Source organism: Argiope bruennichi, chromosome X2 (assembly GCF_947563725.1).
Source record: "Argiope bruennichi chromosome X2, qqArgBrue1.1, whole genome shotgun sequence".
Taxonomy (NCBI): domain Eukaryota; kingdom Metazoa; phylum Arthropoda; class Arachnida; order Araneae; family Araneidae; genus Argiope; species Argiope bruennichi.
This window is the reverse complement of record NC_079163.1, coordinates 94,158,567-94,179,958: the sequence shown is the minus strand read 5'-3', so window position 1 is coordinate 94,179,958 and position 21,392 is coordinate 94,158,567. Positions and strand designations below refer to the sequence as shown.

General features: G+C 32.4%; 1 long non-coding RNA gene across 2 annotated transcripts in view; it reads left to right on the top strand.

Annotated features, from left to right (window-relative positions):
• The first annotated feature begins 19,237 nt into the window (after window positions 1–19,237).
• LOC129960646 (uncharacterized) overlaps window positions 19,238–21,392 on the top strand; it is a 34,377-nt gene continuing 32,222 nt past the window's right edge. For both annotated transcript variants that reach the window (XR_008783648.1, XR_008783647.1), the window contains exon 1: window positions 19,238–19,368. This is a non-coding gene — a long non-coding RNA (uncharacterized LOC129960646). The remainder of the gene's footprint in view (window positions 19,369–21,392) is intronic.

Genomic DNA, 21,392 nt, shown 5'->3' with positions numbered 1-21,392 from the left:
TATTTTACATTTTAAAATTTAAATTTTATTATATAAATTTATTCTATCAAAAATTAGTGTAAAATAAGAAGTTCTGGCTTCTGTTTAATGGAATTTTAAATAAAACACAGGGTGTTAAATATACCATATTTTCTTTCGCAACGTTTTAACATAAATTATGTCTTTAGCAAGCATCGGAATTAGATTAAGAAGTGTTTTTTTTTTTTTTTTTTCAAAATTCCTAGAAAATGTGTAGATTAGGTTATTTTAAATTGCATTAATATTAATAGTTAAAATAATAAAATTGTAAAATAAACGTCAAAAATATTTATTCAATAACTTTAATTTCATTTTTAGATAAAAATGAATAAGTCGGAAGTTTGAGATAGTTTCAAAAAGTTCGGGATAGACAAGGCAATCTAAAATCATTGTAATAAAATGTTGAGCTGTAAAGGATCATCTACGAGCAATCTACATAATCATTTGAAAGCAGTTCATAAAATAACTGTCGGAAATAATATAATTGTTTAGTATCTTGAAGACCCTGAAGAAAAACTTACAAATCCAAATACACTGAAAACTGAATTTTCATTATTTGAATAAAGGAACAAAAATCTTAGATTTGTAATTTGATGCCAAACTCAGTAACTAGTGAACGAGTATTTTCAATTTCAGGCAATATTGTGTGCAAAATAAGAACGAGACTTAGCCACCATTCAGTGGATATATTATGTTTTTTAAAATCCTATTTTCTTAGGAGAAATTAAAATGAGTGAAAATAATATAAATATTATTTGAAATTTTTGTTTGAGTTTTCGTTATTTTGTGTCAGTAATATGTATATGTAATCTTTAATTTTGTTTTTTATATTTTGACTTTGATATTGATTTCGTTTTTTGTTATTTTATATAAAATAAATAATTATATAAATTAAATAGAATAAGGAAAAATATTTTTTTTTTTATTCAACTTTTTTTGACAAAAATTCGAAAACCGGCTAAAACCGGTTTTTCTGGAAATATCGAATTCGATAACCGGTTTCTCAAAAAGTCGGTTTTTGTATAAACCCTAGTTTTAACGATAGTTCTCAAGAAAAATTATTTAATCTTCATAAAATGCGAGTTCAACAGTTTGATGAATCGCCTCATTTTAGACATTTTGAGGTACGAAAAAATTATGTCTGTTAGTCTGTGTTGTATGAAAACGATAACACAAAAACGAACAAGTGAAACGAATGAAATGTAGTACGGGAGTTTTACACAAAAACAATAAAATTTCTGTCAATTTTTGAATGAATTCTATCAATTGCTGAAAGGGATAAAAAGACTTCCCATCAACGGGAAGTCCGTCTGTCTGCCTGTCTTTTCATCCGGAACTCAGATCAACGAATCCAAATTTCAATATTTTGCATATAAAAATTCTAAAATTTAAACCAAAATATTTTTTTAAAAAACTGCATGACTTATTAACACTATCTAAATACTCTAATACAACGCTTTTCAGGGCTGTTGACTTACAAGACAGACAACTGCAAAATGGATTGTTTGTTTGTTGCTTATCCCCTTTCGATTGAACACCAATTTAAACCAAGTCCAAGAGAGCGGGGGAAGAGAGGGGCAGTAGCTTCTGAGGGTAAAGACTCCTGAGCACCCGAGGGCAGCAGTCTGACTTTAGCTCACACGAGGATGACACTCACACAATCGCTTGCGCAAACCCTTTTTACATGGGGCCTCTTTCACACACCTCACAGATACAACACAGGGTAAAGAGCAACCATGTCCGAACCAGGACTCAAACCCGGGACACACAGATCACAGGGAAGACGCGATACCCCTTGGCCAGGACACCGGCCCAAATTTGATTGTATTGCACTGATCTTTAAGCGAATTCGAAAACAGGAAAAAAAAATTCTAATAACATTCTGAAATTCAGTTGACACTTGATTTAACCCTTTCTAGGGCCGTGGGAAGTATGCTTCCCACCAAATTTATCAGTCTTTGTATGAATTTATGTAGGTTGACATAAGTTCTGACAATTTTTTTAGAAAGACAGAAGCTTAGATGCTTTGGTTCTTTATTTTACACAAAATGATGTGTCTTGATTTGATATTTAATTATTAATTAACCAAATTAATTAATTAATCAAATTAAATTTATCTAATAAGCTAAATGAATCCCTTTTCTTATTCTAATTTCAAGCCTAAAAATATTTTAACATAATATGACTAGAAAAAAATGGCCCTTTAAAGGGTTAAGTTCCAATGAGTTTGAGAATAATGGCTATTGTAAATAGGGTGGCTACTAAATACTGTAAAATTCAAAATTAAAAAAAAAATTAAGTCGTTTGGTAAAACAATTTATCTCTCTATTTCTGTAGTTGGTTTCTAAGAGTGCATATGATTTTTTTTGTATAAAGCAAAAGTGTAGAATTATTTTAAAAGTGGAACCCAAAGGGATAATCGTTAAAATGCTTGTTTGTTTTATTATGGATTATCTGCAGGTAAAATTGAAAGCGATGGTTTTAATAGGACATTATTTTATAGAGTTGTTAAATCGATTATTGGATAGAAATAGCTAGAAAGATCGGCCTACATCTGCCCATCCACATTCAGATAGTACAAAACGGCGCATCAAAATATTCGTAAAAAGATAAGAAAAAATCCACTGAATTTCGCAAATAAAATGGTTGTAGAAGGGAACGTGAGCTACAGAATTTTGTAAGTTATCATAAAGAAAGACTTTGGTTTCGGACTTATCACACACAGACTCTGAAAAAAAATCAAATTTGATTGCCATGCAAATATTAGAAAAAATCCTATAAAGATGCGATTTATGGATGAACTGGCAAGGTAAAAAAATGTTGACAGAAAAATATTTTCCGATAAGAAACTGTTTTGAAGAAACTGTTTTGTTCTGAACAATGTTGTAATGTAAAAAATGTTATCGCATATTCAGCAAAATTCCAAGATATGCTTGAAAACCTTGGAGCGATTAAACGCTGTCAGAATAAGAACTCCATTATAGTTTAGGTTAAAAAGGCAAATATTAGAAAATTGTCTTTGAAATTCATTGATAAAGAGGTAAAAATCAATAAATATTACAAACATGACATATTGGCTCTACATTTATTGCCGCATGCCGACATACTGTATCTAAAAAAGAATTACACATTTCAACAAGAATCTGCCTCATCTCACTAAGCTAAATCAATATAATTAATACTCCTACTCAAATGTTCAAATTTTGTTAAGCAAGAAATTTAATCTTATAATTTCTTTAGACATTTTTGTTTGAGGGTTTTTAGAAGCGAATGCTAAACTGCGTAGATGTTTAGATTACTCTCTGAAACTTTCTATATTGCGTGAACGGGAGAAATTATCTCTTAAAATGATTCTTACCGAAATGGATAATAGTTTTAAGCGATTGTTATTGGTCATCGCTAATGATGGTGGTCGGTTCGAATAAAAAGGTTCCAAGATATGATATTCATCATATTGATTTATTGATCATATCCTATTTGATGTTTGCAAAATAAAATGACTCAATATTTATCATTCTTAATCGATACATCATAGTATTGAATGAGTAGATTAAGGAAACGTTTTAGATCGTGCGCTTTTACATGGAGTCAGTTAGAATAATTGGAAATGAATTTCTTAGAAGTTGCCATTTTCTTTGATTTAAAATGTTCTTGTGAGAAGGAAAATGAATCTATAATTTAGGTGAATGTATAATCCTATTTTGGAGAGTCTGTTTTACCAAATTTATATATTAACAAATCAATCTTTGTTACAACAACTTTCATCCTTAATTCGGTAGGTATCGAAATTTCTCAGAAAATATGGAGCAATTGAGAACATGTATTTTAGCTTCTGATCACATTTACGAACTGATTTGAAGAGAATATATTTGTAATGAAAAGAAATGACTGCTTAATTCCTCAGAATTTATTTTACCATCCCTTCTCAAATATACTATTTTTTTTCACTGTTTTTCAATAAAAATATACTTTATATGATGGAATATCGCATAAAAATTGTCATAATAATTGAATATCCTTGATATGGAGTAATTTACAAGCATTTTGTCCCCAATTTTTTCTGTAAATTAATCTTTATAAATTAGAAATGTCTCAACATTATGAAGCACAAGAAGGAAATGCGTAAGGTTAAGAAACTGACTTTAGAAAGAATAAGAGTTCGAAACACTGACACTTCTTGTGCTTTTTATTATGATTTTTTCAATATTTACTAACAAAAATAAAAAGATTGATTTATATGTAAAATATTTAATAAGTCAGCAGGAGTGTTATTCCCATGATTTTATCAAATACTTAGAAAAAAATTCACCCTTTTCTCCGTTCTTCTATGCTGTTCTGCATCTCCTGAATGCGTAGAGTGGATAGAGCAGAGCAGAGAGGGAGGAGCTAAACCCTCGAAGGTTACAGCAGTCCGCAAGCTTGAATAACCCCTTTCCCGATTTCTCTCTGTAAAGACGCAGTATGGTGCGTTTTTGCTTCGCAATATAATGAAGGGAGTAAAGTACGAATTTGAGACACCTTTTCTTCCATTAATTGGGTCCTAAATTTGAGACATATATACAACTTAGTTCATAAATATTCATATCAAATTGGTTTATCTAAACCTTTGCGTATCATTCTCATACATACATACGAATATACAGTAAATAGTTGGTGCTCCTCTTGACAGATTTAGTTCAAAATTTAACGGATTTTTACAATTTTGATGACGAATCAGCATATCAAATTTTATCCATATAGCTGATTGCATTTTTGAGTTATCGTATTCCCACGGATACGGATAGACAGATGGACTTACCTCAGTGGGATTTCGCCCAAAATTTGATAAAAATCTACAAATTCAGTGTTAAGGCTGCATACCTGATAATAAGTCTGCATACCTGCACTATCTCAATGCGTTGTGGCAGATAGACAGACAAATATAATTTCAAAAATGTGTTCGTCGGGTTCAGAGGAATATGAAACGTAGAAATGTTTCAAAATCCCGATGTCGAAATTCTTAGATTACTCTTTCTTTGTGACCTTCGTATACGAGAAAGTAAAAAGGGTTATGGAAGATTAACCTTATTTCTTTTTATTACTAGTCAATTAATGCTTGTTTGATTATTTTATATTTCGTGTTTATTCCATTTCTCCAGCTCTATTTTACCCTGATGTCTTCATTTATAGTCTTCTTAGTGTGATCATGGAAATTAATGCACGAAATATAAGACAAAAAAATTTAGCTGAAAGAAGTTATTTTTTAAAATATTCAAATAAACAAATAAATAAATAAAAAATAAGTACCTGCGTTAGGCTATCATCTCTCATTAAAGACTAACCCTCAACAACTAGTTAGAAATTCAAGGAAACGCTTTAACAGGTATGATTTAATAAATCAATTATACTTTTAAACCCAATAATGCAATAATTAGAATGTTCATTCATTAATTGTGGAAGAAAGGAAATCCCCTGACACGGAACTTTTCGAGATGTGCAATCAGGTCACAGGTGTTTATCTCTTTTTATGACTGCCACATTTAAAATTCTAAATAATCGAAAGAAAAGATTTAGAATGAAGCATTTTTATGGCAATAAAAAAACTCAATATACAGAAAAAGCAATTTAATATTTTTGAAGAGCTGAATGAATTAAACTTTGCGATTAAACTTGCATTCTGTGAAATAATGTCAGAAACAAAATCAGTATTGTATAAAAAAAAATCTTTTCATAAAAAACCATTCTAGAGAATTCCACAGATATTTCGCGCACTTTCTAAGTTTAAAACGTTCACCTTACATAGTTAAATCTTTAACATTATGCACAAGTTCTGATAAAACATCATGCCTAGGACCAGATTAATATATAGGCTAAGAAAACTGTTTGGGGACCTTGCAACTCTGGGGGAAAAGGGCAATGTCTCCAGTATTTATTATTTATTTATTTATTTATTTATTGCGGCATTTTTAGAGAATTTCAATTTACAAAGATTGTGCACTTGAACTTATTCATAAAAAAAGTTAAATATCGTTGAATTTTTCAGCATTATTCTAACAACATTCCTAATCATCGTATGCAAGTTTCATATTACGTTATGTTGTAAATTTGACAAGATATATTACTTTCTAATTTAAAAGCTGTACGATCAGGTAATTCAATATTATTTAGACTGTTTTGAAAGAAAAGCTTTCATTTTTATTATTATTTAGTTTACAAATCTCTCTCTCTCTCTCTCTCTTTTTTTTTTTTTTTTTTCGTATAAGAGCTGCGGAAATCAACATGAAAATAACCCGAAATTAAATGTTTTGTCATTTCAGTTTGTCGAAATTTATTATTTGAAATTGTGTATAGAGATTAAAATAAATAAAAAAAAAATTCGGTTTTGGAAGTTAGGGAGGGGAAAAGAGGCCACATATCTTTCATTGCCTAAGAGCCCCTACAGAGCTTAACCCGGTTCTGAACAAGCTAAACATCAGGTGTTCCTTGAGAAATTTTTCATCAATGCGATAAATGAAAATCAACACTTTTATGGCTTAGAATACTATGTAATGAGGCTACAATAAGTTTATGTTTCCACAAGCAGAATATAAAGTTACTAATTTAGAGGTACTTTGGCATCAAAAAGTTCGAAATTTTAATTACAGTGATAAATGAAATAATCAATGAAAATCAGCAATTTTATGGTTTAGAACATACACATTAGAATGCGATGAAACTCGAAAAAGTTTATGTTCCAAAACCAGAATCGAGAGTTGCCCATCGAGAGGTACTTTGGCATAAAACAGCAACAGCAACAGCTACAAAAGATTTTAACTAAGCGAAAAACGATGCGGGCAATCTCATAAATGAAAATCAACACTTTTCCATCTCACAAAATTATTTCTTGGCTTATAAAATGATAAAAGGCAAGGTTTTAAAATTGCTCCTGCAAAAGAAAGCAGCACTTTTGTGACTTATAAAATGATATGGAATGATTGCAACGGAACAATCAAAAAGCATATGCAAGTGGATGTTCCTGCAAGTGGAATAGTTATGTTCCTGCAAATGGAAAAGTTATGTTCCTGTAAGTGGAATAAAGAGTTCTCGATTGAAAGGCACTTTTGCATGAATAGAAACCAAGATCTTATGTATCAGACGCTAAAATATGAATTATTAATGAATGTGAAATGGAAGTACGTTATGAGATTACAATTTGTTTCTAGGAGATCTCTGTTCCCTGTTCCTCTGTAAAATAGAAAATAGACAAAATATTATTACAGGATTGGCAAGAAGATTGAAATAAATATGATTGGGAACTGGGAAGAGGATCATGAATTTCACTTCTTGTGATGACAAAAATTTTTTTAATATGTAATAAATTTTTAATTTTCTTTTTATCTGGATATGGACCATTTCTCCATTATCTAAATCGATTCAAAAAATTAAATTCTTGTTTATAGGTCGGTCGGTGATATTGATAATTTTGTTTTAGATGTTCATTCATCAAAAAATTTTATTTTAAAGAACCAGCGAATAACCACTGATTTATTTAAATTTAAAATTTACGAAAATAAAGTAAACAAAGGGGCACTTCTGTTAAAATTTTTAAAAAAAATCCTTTTTAAATTTAGTGACAACATTTGCGACTGACTTTGCCACAACTAAACGTGAAGCAGTGTTTTATTTCCACTTAATTTTAAAATAAAAATTTTAATGAGATACTTGCTGTTATTTGCATTTTACTCTAATTGGTTTATAGAATTATTTTATATTGTATTCTTTTGTAATTCTGCTTATACCTATTTTGACTCTGGTAAGTTTGCTTATAATTTTCTTAACTCTTTCGTAATTTTGCTCACGATTTATTAAAATGTTTTGACATTCGTAAATAATTTACACTCCATTTATGGGTGTAGTTTGCGTAGAAGAATATTGTTTCCTCACCGCTTACACCCTACCGCGTAGACTGGGTCTGTGAGGGTGTTAAAAAAATAATTAGTTTTTCTGAAGAAGTTTTAGAAATTTGCACCCTAATTTGCGTTCATTCAAAAAGAGTGAGAAAGACAAAGATTGGATTGAACATAAAGGAAACATTAATTATTTTAACTCTTAAGCTTTGAAATAATGTATTTCGAGTACAGTAGACTCCCGATTATCCGCGCCTGCCGCACTAAGTTTTTTTTTTTTTTTTTGCTTCCAAGCAAAGAGAAAATGCTTCCAAAGCAAGAAGCAAACACAAATGACTGATTTCTTCAAAAAGGTGTAGTTTTACAGTTATGTTTTTGTAATTACACAATACATTACAGTATTAACACTTTACCGACCGGCCGTCGATTAATCGACGTTTTGTTCTCAGCGCTTACCAACCGGCCGTCGATTAATCGACGTTTTGTTCTCAGCGCTTACCAACCGGCCGTCGATTAATCGACGTTTTGTTCTCAGCGCTTACCAACCGGCCGTCGATTAATCGACGTTTTGTTCTCAGCGCTTACCAACCGGTCGTCGATTATTCGACGTTTGCTCCCCAGCGCGGTGAAATGGCATAGTATGTTCGAACCGCTACCGGTCGGTAAAGTGTTAAAACAGTACATATGTATTAATTTTTCTGTGTATCCTTGACGCCTCTCGTAAGTACAAAGCACTTTTCTGTTTTCATTAACAAGATGCATTTTAGGTTAGTTTTGAGTGATATACTAAAATATTAAGCGTTAGTTAAACATTTCCTGCTGTTTATTTTACGTTTTATTGTACATTTTTCAAAGTTGGAATGACTTTCTCTTTTACTATACCCGTTTTTATTTTTCTTTTTTTCGGATTATCCGCGATTTTTGTTATCCGCCGCTGCCGCGCCACCCAATTCCGCGGATAATCGGGAGTGTACTGTATATATTATTTATAGACAAAAACACTGGAATTCAGTTCAATGAAACCAGCGGGAATGCTTTCCCACAGATTTTCTAGTTCACTAGCACAATATTGCTGGTTTATAATTCATAATCTTATAGAAGAAACGAGTATGCATTGAAAAAATAACTAAGTACGCATTTTCAACGACTTCCATTCGGCCAAATGGATTCAAAGTTTGGAAGAAATCCACAATAAAGTAAAAATTGTCTGCCATATTGTTTTTATCTGAGTCATTGCATTTTATAACTATCACATCCACATATATGCAAATATACAGATCCACAGACAGTCAATCCACAGACGTATTCGTTCCAAATGTTGATATAGAACTACATTTCTAGTTGTAAACTCACATATCAAATTTAATTTGTATGGCTAGTTGCATTCAGGCTCGCATGCACCCATACCGATAGACAGACTCGATGGATTCAAAGTTTGGAAGAAATCCACAATAAAGTAAAAATTGTCTGCCATATTGTTTTTATATGAGTTATTGCATTTTATAACTATCACATCCACATATATGCAAATATACAGATCCACAGACAGTCAATCCACAGACGTATTCGTTCCAAATGTTGATATAGAACTACATTTCTAGTTGTAAACTCACATATCAAATTTAATTTGTATGGCTAGTTGCATTCAGGCTCGCATGCACCCATACCGATAGACAGACTCGATGGATTCAAAGTTTGGAAGAAATCCACAATAAAGTAAAAATTGTCTGCCATATTGTTTTTATATGAGTTATTGCATTTTATAACTATCACATCCACATATATGCAAATATACAGATCCACAGACAGTCAATCCACAGACGTATTCGTTCCAAATGTTGATATAGAACTACATTTCTAGTTGTAAACTCACATATCAAATTTAATTTGTATGGCTAGTTGCATTCAGGCTCGCATGCACCCATACCGATAGACAGACTCGATGGATTTTGCCCCAAATTCGATACAAGCTGCACTTCTTGTGCAATGTCACACATAACAGATTCCATCCTGCTAGCTCGTTGCTTTTCTGAGTTTTCGAGTTTATAGATAGACCGACAAACTAACATAATTCCAAAAATGATTTTTTTCCCCCAGAATGAGGGAGGTTGAAACATGGAGATTTTATAAAACCTCGAGATCGAATTTTCTTACGAGATTACAATACTTCATTAGTTGTATACTCCATATACATGAAAGTAAATATGGAATTTACTTCTTACATATGATTAGGCATTTTCGAGCTGCAGGAATTCATTAAGGCATTATTCATTGACAGAATTATTTCTAATTAATTTAAGGAACCACTGACAGAAATTTTTAAGAGGTGCATGAATGCCTTTCTTTCTGATTTTTCTCCTTCTTTTTTTCCAGAATTAAGAAATGAAAGTCAGAATGGAATTTAAATCATCTGTCTTTAATCTGAATTAATTATACAATTTAATATTTAAAAATTAACTTTGTTTACCAACAAGCGCATTTAAGTGTTTTGTATTGACTTTCCAAAATCTAATTATCATTTAATTTCTGAGATTTTTTTCTCTTTATACTACAATGGTGAAGTGAATATGGTTAGAAAATTAGCTATAATATATTCAGAAACGGCTGAAAATAACGGTACATAATGTATGCTTTCTTCACTTGATTATATCTGAGTATAATTATAGAGAATTTAAAAAGTAGTGGGATGAATTGTTTAACGATTACAGCCTTTTCTATCTGTATATTTCGTATACTAGAAAGTAAAAAATTCTTTTAAATTTGTAGTATAACCTCAGAAAAATTTTAAATTTTTAAATATTAATAACATTGACGGATGATTCCGAGACCTTTCAGGGAAGTGGAGCCATCTGACATTTCAACACAACTTCAATACTTGTTTGATATGTTTTATCAAGTCGCTAGAAAGAGCTATTGAGAAACATCATCCTTATTACTTCAATGCCATTTTTATTCTCCTAAAATTATCAAAAGGATATTCTCTTCCACATATCTGATCAAAGTTTCACATTCATTTCTGTCAGGTAAGGAAGACAATGCTACGCGCATTTGAATAAACCATTTCATGTACTTTCATTTTTTTTTTTTTTTTCAGTATTTGAGACACCTTAGCTATTCTTACATTTTTTCGCGATCTGATTGTTCCATTTGTTTTAAGCTTCTTTCTTGCACAGCTAAAAAACTAGAGCTAAAGATCATATCTGCCCAGACAATTAAAAATAAAACAGATTTATTTGCCCTTAACACAAGTTTTATGATCTCTACGTGAAGAGACATAAGTCTGGAAGTGAACTGGGACTATTCTTGTGTGAAATCATTTAAAATACAGATTGTTGGCGACGCTCGCTGAAAAATTTTATTCAGAAATACGCCCACGTGTGTCTCAGTCTTTCAGGCTCCGATTCTTGAACTCTGCCTAGTAGTTGGTTGTATATGCCGACGTCTCGCTCCTGTGAAAATGGACTTAGATAAAAAGATGCCGGCATGTGTTAATATGTTCGAAGCGCCGGTATGAATTCACAGGTACGGATATATCCAGCAATCGTTTTTCAAAAATGCAAAGAGCCGTTTGGCAGGATGTTAGTTGTCTGCGCTTTCCCCTTATAAAGAGAATTTCTCTCAGTAATGGTTGGAATTTTTTGAAGGACATTTCCACAAAAGATTTTTACACTGATATTAGTAATGGATAATATATCATGCTGCAAACCAATTAAGATGAAGAAATATATGATCAGGGGCTTAACTATAGGGTGGTATGACTGGCAGTGGCGTAGCAATTGTATGGGCAAAGAGAGTATAGATGCCCCAGGCGCCTTATCTTAGGAGGTATCATGGAGAGAAAAAAAATCAGTGCGTTTATGTCACCTCTAAGTCAAATATGGAAAGGGGTGGGGAAAGAAATACTATGCCTACTTTTGTTGAGCTCCTGATGACGGAAGAGACAGAAAAAGTCATGTTATGCCCGGGCGCCTCCTACTTTAGCTACGCCCCAAAGGACTGACAAAACGTTAGTAGCTCACAGTTGTATGAGGGTTCAACCTGGAGTTTTATAATCACATTAATACACAGAAAGTGCAACTATTAATGGAATCGAATTAAAATTTAATTGCACCCCACTATTTTTAAAATCAGTTAACAATATAATAAAGAGAGATTAAGCACTTTAAAAACTAAATGCCTTTAAATAAATGATGGTAATTAATTTAATTTTTCAAGAACCCAACCTAAATATTGCCTGGAAACTCATATTGTAAATGATCGTTTGTATTCAAAGGTGGTACCTTAAAAACATTTACAAAACAGCCCCAGTGGATGCATTATCTAATTACTTCGTTAAAGTAACGTATTTTGAATAGTCATAGCAGAAAGAAATTAAATTCCATTCTATAATATATTGATAATGCTCTGATATTCAGTAAAAATATCTGAATCTACTGCTTACTGGAAAATGTGGCATTCGAACAATACTGATTAAATCTGACATCGTGGGTCAAACTTCCTCTCTGTGGTATGCTACGGAAGTTTGGAAAGATGAGCGCCAGCTCAGGAGTTGTCGTTGTCATCTGACCGCGGTTCAGAAGTAGGTGATCCGTCCGAAGATAACCTTTGCATTGCTTCAGAAGGGGGCGTTTCCAATATTGTATTATAACTATACAATTTTTAATCAATCAGAAATTCTGGCCCAATTATCCATATTATAGAAAACAAAGTAGAATGATGTAAATGGCCTGATGGAATAAAATGCCCTCATACAGGATACATAGTGGTATCCATTTACAGCAAAATTACGTTTGAACGAAAAAAGATAATGTCCTGGTATAAAGTCATCCTGTAGTAATGACTTTAATCTGTAATATTATAAAAGATTGCAAAAAAAAAAAAAAAAAAACATTAAATTGACAGATTGTGAAGCGTCATAAATTTAGTACTAATTTACTGTTAACATACGTCGATAACTTAATTAAAAATCATGGCTGGAAGCATTCTTTGAGAATATTTACTTTCTCGCAAACGAAGTATGCAAAGAGAAAGTACTATAATTGTCAAAAAATTCGAAAAGAGTTTGATGATCGCGTTTTAAAGCTCCCAGAGTTAGAAAAAACTAATTTTTGGAATTATATCTGTCTGGTAACACTATAACTAAAAAGTGCTTGGGGATATAAAGATGAAATTCAGCATATGGATTTTAGAAAAAAATTTGTAGATTTTTTTTTAACGAAATCCATTCTAAGAAAATCTTGTATTACCGGCTGTCCGAATATAACGAGATAACTACAAAATTAAGAGAGTTAAAAGGATAAAATTTGACTTACAGATATAACATTTGAAGTGTAGTTACGTACCAAATTTGGAATCAAATCTGTCAAGGGGTTGACCATATGTCGGTCTGTACTTTTTCATGCATGTAAACGCGATAGTTCAAAAACGAAATGACAAATAATTTAAATTTCGTTCATAGTTAATAATTTAAGTTTCGTTCATCTAAAATGTAGATCTTTATCATATTTTGAACAACTGTCAAGGGGCTGTATCTTCACAAGCATCTAAACGTAATGATTTAATTATATGAAATTTGGTATGTAAAATTGTGGCTTTAGTTGTAGTTCTATGTCAAATTTTGGTTTCAATTGGTCAGTAAAAAAGCATTTAAAATATATTGGGTTGGCAACTAAGTAATTGCGGATTTTTTTTAGAAAATCAAAGACAATTTTTTCATGGAACTAAATAACTTTATTCTGTAATGTATTGCCCATTTTGATCAATGACCTTTTGCCATCTTTCAGGCAGCATCATAATCCCACGTTCATAAAACTTCTGGTTTTTATTAGCAAAAAACTGAATCAGGTACGATTTGACATCATCATCATTATTGAAATTTTTACCATTCAAGGAGTTTTGTAAAGATCGAAACAAAAAGTAATCAGATGGTGCAAGGTCAGGACTATATGGTGGATGTGGCAAAACATCCCAACCAAGCTCCAATAATGTTTGCCGAGTGACCAAAGATGTGTGTGGCCTTGCATTGTCATGATGGAATACAACACCTTTTCGATTTGTCAATTCGGGCCGCTTTTCTTCAATTGCATTGTTTAATTTCGTTAGTTGTTCAATGTAGACATAAGAATTGATCGTTCTGTTGGGTGGCAAGAGTTCAAAGTAGACAATTCCTTTGTAATCCCACCAAACTGATAACAAAACCTTCTTTTGGTGAATATCAGCTTTTGATGTTGTTTGAGTTGGTTCACCTGGCCTACTCCACGATCTTTCCCGCTTGATATTGTTGTAAACAACCCATTTTTCATCGCCAGTTATCAGTCGTTTTAAAAATGGATAATTTTCATTACGTTTCTTTAGCAAATCGCAGCTGTTAATGCGTTGCGTTAAATGCGTTTCTTTCAGTTCGGGAGGAACCAATGTATCGAGTTTTTGAACATAGCCAAGCTGTTTTAAGTGATTTTCAATGCATGTATGTGATACATGAAGCTTCTCTGCAATCTCACGTGTTGTACTGTGACGATCCGAATCGATCATTGCTTTTATTAGGTCGTCATCAACTTCAACTGGACGACCAGAGCGTTTTTCATCTTTGAGTGAAAAATCACCAGAACGAAATTTGGCAAACCAATTTTGACACTGCCGTTCTTTTAAGGCTTCGTCACCATAAACAGTACATAACTTTTTATGAGCTTGCGATGCGTTTTTCCCTTTGCGGAAATAAAAAAGCAAAATATGACGAAAATGTTCCTTTTGATTTTCTATTTTTCAGCGAACGCCAAACGAAAACTACGCAACCGATCAAAAAACTTTTTTTACTGATTGACAGCTGAATTGCCAACTATCAAATAACAAAATGTGTTTTACATTTGTACTACGTCTGCAAACCTTAAAATTCAACTGAAGCCATCTATGAGTGAAATCCGCAATTACTTAGTTGCCAACCCAATATATGACCGTTTATAGGTCTGTACTTTCAGAGCTCAAAAAAGCAATGAATTAAATATGTTAAATTTGGTATGGGATTTTGTGACAACCAATGTAGCTTTTTAGCAAATTTTTGTTTAAATCGATTGGGAAAACCGCATTTAAAATATAGATTCCATCCGATGCGACTCAATGTCGCTGTATCGCGCCAGTCGAGTATTAAGACTTAAATTTAAGGCATTCTTCGGAAATCTGTTTTTGACATATGAGACAGAAAAGCCTTCAACAATTCTTAAACCACCTTTGTTCCGACACAACTGTACTAATAATCTGCAGTCTTCGTGCTTCTCAAGACTATATATAATTAATCCCAAAGAAAGTCAATCCTCACAGACTCAGACATAAGATGGATAAATTTGTTTCCCTTCCCGAAGATTTTGATTACCACTCTTAACGGTACTTATGCCATTTCAAACATCCTTTCTAAAGTTTAATTCGTCTTATATTATTAATCCTTGTCAAATGAGATATTTGTCATTTACAGTCGATACTGTTTTCATTGTTGAACAAGAAGGCTTCATTCAATACTGGATTAAGCGTTCTTAATCTATGGTTGATGTCAAAAGCGGTATGGCCTCTTAAGATATTGGTTGCTAGGAGACAATGGCGGCCCACACGTAACCTCATTGCTGTCATTTAGTTTTTGTCGTTATAATTTTTGAGATCATATATAAATTGAGAATTTACAAATGAAAAAGAAACTTATAAATCGGATGCACGTTATCGAAATTTATAGATATACCTCAAATTTTGCTCACAAATGATATGAGTATAAGGAAGGTTTTTTTAGTGAAGGTTTCGTGACAATTAATGAAATGGTCAATTTTTACTAGACAAAAATTACTTATTAATTATGAAACCTGATACATACGATAAAAGGTTATTGGTCAGAAAAATTATAGTTTTATTTAAATTTATTAATAATTAACTTAAAAGTATTTATATATAAAAATATTACATATTGTTGTTGTTTATAATGGCACTTGCCATGGACAAGCTTGCTGAAAAAGTCAGCGATTTTAAGCCAAGGGGGCTTCTCTTGTTTTAGTACCGCCAACTAGGACCAAGAGTACGTCTTAGCTACTCACGCATCACATTCGCTTGCACATTCACACATTTCACATATAGAACAGATGAAGAACAACCGTGCCCGAACCGGGACTCGAGTATAGTATATAGTAGAGAAAACCTAGATGGAATTCTTGAATTCTTCCTTTAGATTAATTCTGTGTAAAATTTATTTAGATCGGCAATTCTGGATTCAAGATCACATACAAAATTCATTCACCTAACTTGTTGAATTTTTGAGTTAAATCATTTATATATATTTCAATGAATAGACCGATAGGCGATCAACCTGTCAACAAATTTTCTCAAAATTTGGCACATTTCTATTGTTCTTCTAATAGAACCATGTCCTATATAACATCCATTTAGCTCTTCATATTCGCGAATTATCATGTTTACATACACACGGATGGAAAGCAGATAAACCTGTAGGATGGATTTTTTTCCAAAAATTTATAGAAATCTACAATGTTTTTGAATGAGCAACATACCGAAATCCATCCATTTAGCAAACTTAGCTTGCGTTTTTCACTCTTTCTGTACACAGACAGAGAAATTTGTTTCAAAATATTTTTTTATTTTTTTCTGGACCCAATGAGGACTAAAACGCGAAGATTAAAATATTGGCTTCCAACTTTTTGACGATTGCAATACTTTCTCGCGTATGAGAAAGTAAGGAAATGAGTTTTGACTATTTCTCCATTTATATATATGTAATCTATATCCAGAGATCTGCTTCTCGGTAATTTCAGAATAGCTTCTGTATAGAGAGACATTTAATATAGGAGATTCAAAATGCCACTTTAGCTCGAGAAATCATTTTTTTTTCCCCGCTCTTTTAACCTCTTTGGCTTTGCAGAAACGCGATTTTCCAGTCCTTCACGTGTGTTATTTCTAAAAAAGCAAGATCAAAAGGCTCACCGACTGACTGTATCTAGTTTGCCTCCCGATGTGAGCAAGCTGTTTCAGGGAAACTGTGTCAAATGTAACTAATCTAACTTTGGCACTTCAGAAAAATCCGCAGAAGTGGTCTTCCTGAAACTTTCTCGTATATTCGCTAGTAAATGTACTTCTGTATTATAAAAGGTATGCCATTAGTGAATAATAATACGAAAGAACCAATTTGCGTGAGACCTTCAGTGATTAATTGCTGGGAAGTGGTTAATTTACAAGTACCAGAAACCCGAATTTGGATTTAGGGAGTCATTTTTCTGACAGTGAAACCAACATTTTATGCAGTATTGCAATGGTAGTTACAAAACCATACGCCGCCGTCCTGGCATAGGGGTAGCGCGTAATCTCGGCGTCCTGGGTTCGAGTCCCGGTTTGGGCATAGTAGTTGTTCTGTTTGTGACATGTGTGAATGTGCTCTCCTGTAAAAAGAGGTTGTGCAAGCGAATGAGTGATGTGTGAGTAGTAAAGTCGTACTCTTGGCCAGAGTTGGCGCTGCTGTAAGAACAAGAGACGCTCCCCCGAGAGCTTAAATCGCTGTCTTCGTAACAACGGGCTTGTCCATGGCAAGTGCCATAAGAAACAACCAAAACATGAAACAAATTTCATATGTTTAAGTCATCGCTTTTTTGAGTTATCACATTTATATGCTTGTGAAAGTACAAACTGACAGAGAATCAAGTCTTTGACACATTCGGTTCAAGGATCTACAGTTTAGAATATCGTATATTTTTTAGTGACGAATCAATCAGTTGGGCTTTTCAAGGATCGATGAGAAACTGATGGAGAAGAAAATAATTTGATTTCACTTCACAGAAAGTTGATAACTACTTGCAACTTTTACCAATAAGTTTGCTTGCAGTGCCCGGTATTTATACGTCTTTTCAAAAACAATAGATATGTCTTAAACTGAAATATAAAAACATTTTTTAAAAAAATATCTCAAATTTTGGGGCACGTTTTTGGCTAATAACATGCAAACTTTTCAATAAAAGTATTCAGAACTGACAGATTATGCAACAATATGTTAAAGAAATATTATTAAAATTTTATTTAAATAATTTCAATATTTGTAGTTAATAACTTTTAACTGCGCTTGCGTGAAACAAATCACATTTTTTTCCCCTTTCGTAATTTCGAAGCCAGATATACAAGGCAACTTATATAAAAAATCCCAGTAGGAAACCTCTATAATTCTGAAAGACATCGGCATTGCAGTCAACTGAGTTTTAGTTGCTCTTTAACAGTAGCTAAGTGGTGAAGGCTTTTACATGAATTGATATGTTTTAAACTTGAATATTCGGATAGTTATATTAATATATATATATAATTTCAAAGCATGCAAAATATCCCTGCTTATTTATAAATTAAGAACATAATTTAGATTGAAATAAATTAAGCATCATATATTCTTTTTATGTAAGATGACTTGGTTGTAAAGTTGACTATGTAAGTTAACATAATTGGCTTCAAAATTATGGAATAAAAAATATGCCATGCTTTGCACATGCTCAGTTAAAAATTATTTAATACAAATACTCATATTTCCTCGAATATTCAAATATTTACTTTAAATTTAATATAATGCTTTAATACTGCGTTATCACATATTCTATATGTTTTGCATAATTTGGTGGAAAATTTTGTATTTTATAAGAACACAACTTGTAAAAAAATTGGGATTTTTTAAAAAATCATTATATTTCCCTAATATACTTGCTGTTTTTAAGAAAATACTTGTAAATGTTGCTCACAGTTAATAAAATTATTGTTGAAAATTTTAAATCATTATCTGCTTTTTGTGAAATAGGATTAGCCTAAAACCTTTTCTTCTTCACCAGTTTCTGGTCCATCCTCTAAATGCCTTTGTGGTCGTATCTTCACTGAAAAACACGAATTCAAGTACATTCTTTACAAAAGTGAAGTCCAATTCTTCTAAAGAAATACGGAAAAATGTTTAAATCCGAAAGTATTCGAATACTTTTGATCACATTGATAGACTCAATTCTTGCTTCAGTTACCACAAAATCATTTGTTATAAATTTCTGTTCTAATAAAGTTTAATCCTTCTTGAATATCTGTAAACTGATATTTATATCATCAATAGAAAAATTAAAAAACTACACCCCTCCTCGCCTTCACGGATAACTTAATATCGGAATAGGTACAATTTTCACGTGAAGAAACTTATTGTACAAGCACGAATTCGCAGTGATAATAAGCGATTGGGGGGGGGGGTGAACAAACGAAAGCCTTTTCTTCAAAACAAACATCTGAAATCTAAAAATCGCAAGAATAGACAAAATAAAGACGACATAATCAATCATCATCTGTGGGTCCTGTCACTTGGCTGATATCAATAAAGGGAAACCACTTGTTATTTCCTGTCTTTTTCATGTTAACAGTGCCCATTTTATGAAATATGTGATTGCCTAACCGTTTATAACATGGAATGAAACTGAAAAGATTTCCTCGAAAAGTAAAGGTAAGTTGTATTTGAAACGCATCATTTAGTTGTGCAAGAATTCTAATAAATTAGATTTCTATAGATTGATTCCACGTCATTAAACAGTGAATGTTGGGCTATCAGTTTTCGTAATTAAAACTGTGGTTGTGGAAATGTGACTGATGCATGACTTACTTTTGAAATACAGGTTGTTTTAAAACATTGGAGGGCCTTTAAAAATAAATAATTTGCGAACGAATGAAGGTAAGAAGATGTCATTTGAGCAGAAAGAAAGAAAATGGTGCTAGATTTTTTTTTTTTTTCCCCGTTACGAAACCAGAATTTACTGGTTGCTTAGTTTACAATTGAAATCAGCAAATGGCTCTGCAGTTGTCTCTGCGATACTCTACGCGCGATAAAGCAATGAGGGAAGAACCGTCTGGCATTATGTGTCATCCTCCGTTCAGGAACATAGGCTGTCGGACGAATATTAGCAATATTTCGCAGAAGTAAGCAATTTTCTTGTCTCTCATTCTTCGCCATAGTACCAAAAGTAGTATTTAATGCTGCGAAAAGTATGGTTTTTCTTCTGATAGTTGAATTTCTGAATGCCCCTTGAACATCCTTATTTCATTCAGTATTTTATTCTATGTAACTCATTTCTCCTACAACTATAGAATCATCTGTGATTTAAATTACGATTTATGCCATCAACAAGTTCCGGTTTCGTTATAAAAAGAAAATCTCCTTTCATTTCCATCCTTTCTGAGCAAATGTAGTCTTTCTACCTTCATTCGTTTGAAGGGGGCTATTTTTAAAATTACTTCTAATATCTGACAGATTCTGTCTTCTGCAATAAGCTTGCTGTTTTATAAACTTTTAAAGAAGCAATACCTCTTACTTTTTGAGAATTGAATACAAAATGTTCATTACAGAAATGGCCGTTTTTAAAATGGGACAGTAAGTAAACTACAGCAGTTACTTAAGTTATTCTCACAGTAGATTGATATCCCTCAGGCGGGCACCTCATATATGAAAAATTCCGGTATGATGCTCGGTTCTCGCTTCCTTGGTGTGCACAGAAATGCTGGTGATGCTATCGGGGCCAATCATCGATGACGGATTGTACTTTGTATCGTAATGGAGGCTATTGTGTCGGCCACAGTGCTCGATGTTATTTAATGGCGGATTGAATCAAGCAGGATGTTAAGGCTAGGCGGAGAGTCCTTTGTGATTACAGAAGATTAATGAATAAGGTCAGAGATATTTGTAAAAGCGCTTTGTTTCAACAATATCAAATTAACCTTATAATTGGCATTTCATCGTACTAAAATATGAGGCATTTGTAATATTTTCCAGGGAAAACATGGCTTGCACAGAAGATGCAGAACAGATTTTTTTTCTCTCATGAAATAATATTTTGTTAATTATATCGATATATTAGGCTATGGGCATGCCATCTGCAAGGTATCGCTCGATCACTTTATATACAAAATCTCACACAGAGAGATATCTTCTTGATTGGTTGGGAACGTAAAAGCGTGAAGTACGGAAAATAATACTAAAAGAGAATTAAGCTACAATCGATATTAAATTTTTTTTTAATCTTAAACTTTTATGCAAAATTAAAATGAGTTATAAAAGTGATTGAAATCCCAAACTATTTAAAATATTTCTATAAATGCCAAACACTAATATGATTTTGGTTTTGACCTCCGGATTTTTCTTTAAAAAAATTTCCTGCATTTTGGTATCTACCCATAAGTCTATATTACGAAGTCGAAGCCTTATCTATCCTCGATTCTAATTGTAATTTAATCGATATAAATAATTAATGACAACTAATTTTCAAAATAATAAAATTTTTACTTTTCACGTAAAGTTTAGTTTATTTACATTAACATTTATTTCTTAAGCAGCATAAATGCCAGTTTGGGACGAACTGCTTAATTTTGAACTGAGGCCAGATGCAGAGAACAACACCAGATTCGGCATTTCCTACTCGAAACTTTCTTACCACATTCACAGGTGGATGCGTGATCTCTGACGTTAGATTCAATGCA